Genomic DNA, 3282 nt, shown 5'->3' on the forward strand with positions numbered 1-3282 from the left:
GTTATCAAACACAACAGTATAAATTAAAGGTAAATTAAATTAGAGTAAAGTAGCATTCAGAGTCGTTTTAATAAGGCTGGCTTCCTGCCTTCATTAGCTAAGATGTCCAAGCAGAAAGCCATAGTTAAGGTTAGGCTCATTAGTTACAATGGTAGATATAAATTCTTCCAATTGTCTCCTCACACCGATGTGAGATTTGGGGACCACGTTCTTGTCAGACCCAACTGGACAGTCACTGTCTTTGCTTCGCCTGCGGCGGTCTGAGCACCGCTGCGGGAATCGGAGCGGCCAGGCCACACCTTGTTCTGTGCCTACGCTCTGTTCAGGGTTTTCTTACTTTCCTTTTTTCCTCTTCATTTCCTGCTCTTTTTAAGTCCCTTGTCCATTTGGCGAAAAATCAGGTGAAGGATATTATCTTCTATAACGCTGCTGAACTCATGTGAAGAGGAAAAATTCTTTAAAATGCTAAAAACCAGGGCAAAGGCCTGGCGGCAAGCCTCTGTGTATGGTTCCACTCCCACTGGTCCCTGGAGTAACATTTGACATAAAGACCAAATATGGGCGTCAGCATCTATCTATAAATATGGGTGAGGTTTGATTCTTTTTTTTTCTTTTTTATAGATTTTTTAAAAAATTTATTTGATGCAGTAGGCAGAGAGGCAGGTGGTGGGGGGAAGCAGGCCCCACTCGGTGCCATCCCAGGACCCTGAGATCATGACCTGAGCCGCAGGCAGAGGCTTTAACCCACTGAGCCACCCAGGTGTCCCTGAGGTCTGATTCTCAATTCTATTTCTAATATTGGAGATAACAATGTCTAACATCCCTTTCCCCTCGAGGAGCTGCCTCGCACACTTCTTGACATCACTTTGGAGACTTCTGTGTCAAGCTTCTTACTGTCTCCCTCTCTTCTTCTTCTTTTTGTTTTTAAAGGATTTTATTTATCTGAGAGAAAGCATGAGTGGGGGTGGGGAAGAGGGGAGGAGGAAGAGAGAGAAGCAGAGGAAGAGGGAGAAGCAGACTCCCCACTGAGGGAGCCCAACACGGAATTTGATCCCAGGACCCTGGGACCATGACTTGAACCAAAGGCAGATGCTTAACCAACCGAGCCACCCAGGTACCCCCATCTCTCTCTCTTCTTAACCAGTCTCTACTGCAAACAGTTGCCAGCAAGAGTTTATGAAAATGTGGAAAATGTAGATGTGATTAAGCCACTGTCCCTCCTTGCTTCCCGTGGGACTTGGGGGAAAAAGTGAAGCTTCTTACCAGGTCTGTCTGCTTCTGCTGCTCGCAGCTCACCTGTCCGCCACCCTCCTGTCCTCCCCTCCTCCGCCGAGTTCCTCAGGAGGACCTCGTGAACTCCTCAGTCCCCTCCTGCACCTCCACCCTGTATGACCCATGACTGGCTTCCTCTTATCCTTCAGGTCTCAATTCTCACGTTACCCCTCAGAGAGGCCAGGGTTGGCCCTTCATCTAAAGAACATCCCCTCCCCCAACTATCCCCTGTCTCAGTACCCCAGCAAGCATCAGTCACATTTTTGTCACGCTGTAAATCCATTTGTGGTCTCTGCTGTCTCCTACCCTCGATGACAAGCTTGGGGACCCCTAGGTAGGACCCATGTCTGCTTCTTTCACTGCTGTGTGCCTTGAGCCAGGTATTCAGAAGGTGCTCAATAAATGCATGAATAATGAAAAGAATGGGTCAGATCGGAAAGGATCTACAGATGTTTTCTTAGACTGGACTCACCTCTTGGCCACAGCTAGAGGCTCTTGGATATGGGGAAGCAGCCTCCCACCAATCAGGGCTCTGACCTCTCCAGCCTCCCTCACACCAGGGAGGCCACAGGTACCCGTCCAAAGTGCTCAGAGAAAGCCCGGAGAGATTTTCCAGGTGTGGAAGAGGCTGTGGAGAGGGAGATGTCCATACCCCTCCTTGAGGGCTGTGAACCTAGAGCGTCAGAGAGGGGTAGCATTGTACCTAAAGATACCCAGGAAGGTCAGGACAGAGAGCTCGGCCAGGAACGCAGGTAAAGAGACAAATTGGGGTTTTCTTGGTCAAACGGACTGAGCTGCCTAGGGGGCTGTGTTGTCGTGGGGGGCAGGAGGGCTGTCACAGGGCTGGGTCTCTGAGGGGGCAGGGCTGAGGCCTGACTTCACCCTCTCTGGGTACTGGAGTCTGGGCTCCCATGATCCTCTCAGGGCCCTCTTGGGGTGTTCCCACAGCCGGGTCCAGGAGGCACAGATCCTGCTGAGAGACTGGTCGGAACTCACACAGTGGTAGTGTGAACGGTGGAGGTGGGATCACACCTGGGTCTCTCCTGCACAAGGGGGCTCTCATCCCCCTCCCCCTCCCTCCCTCCTTCCCAGCCTCCTCTCCTCTCCCCACTCCCCAATGCCTCCCCTGGTTTAGGTCCAGCACAGTTGTGAGGCAATGTTCAAGTTGCAGAACTTGTTCACCCTGTGATTACTGGGATTCGGGGAGCAGACAACCACTGGTCTCACCTTGGGCCGGGGTGACAGGGGGTGGAGGAGTGGTTGGCAGGTGTGGAGGCTCCTGGGCACCAGCCCAGCTTCTCCTGCTCAGTGTCTGCCTCTGAAAGCAAATGAAATCTGACCGTGTGAGAAAGACTGGAGAGAAAGCAGGAGAAAATATCTCCTTTCAAGGAAGGGGCCCAAAGGGACCCTTGTTTTACTAGATTCCTTGAGCACCTCTGTGAAGTGAGGCGTGTATATATATATATATATATAGATAGATATAGATATAGATATAGATATTTAAGATTTTTATTTATTTATTTGACAGAGGCAGATCATAAGTAGGCAGAGCAGCAGGCAGAGAAAGAGTAGGGGGAAGCAGGTTCCCCGCTGAGCGGAGAGCCCGACTTGGGGCTCCATCCCAGGACCCTGAGATCATGACGGGAGCCAAAGGCAGAGGCTCAACCCACTGAGCCACCCACGTGCCCCTAAAATATATTTTTAAGGAAAACTGAAGCCGAGGAAAATGACGGGGTGGGTGCCGGCGGGAGGAGGTGGTAGGGACCCTTTCTAAATGTTCTTCCCTCTTTGGGTCTCAGTGACTTCTTTACAGTGAAGGGAAAAGCCAACAGCTCGTGGGCCTCCCACTCAGGACCTTTAGGCTCTGAGGGCAGGCGGCAAGGTTTCCAGAAGGCGGGAACTTGGTTTGGGTCTTGAAGGACTTGCAGGAGGAAGGGCGAGAGTGTGCACAGGGTGCTTAATCACAGGTGGTTGGCCAGGGGCCAGGTCTGAGCAGGCAGCCTGAGGCCT

Source organism: Enhydra lutris, unplaced genomic scaffold (assembly GCF_002288905.1).
Source record: "Enhydra lutris kenyoni isolate GAN:26980312 unplaced genomic scaffold, ASM228890v2 scaffoldscaffold22, whole genome shotgun sequence".
Taxonomy (NCBI): domain Eukaryota; kingdom Metazoa; phylum Chordata; class Mammalia; order Carnivora; family Mustelidae; genus Enhydra; species Enhydra lutris.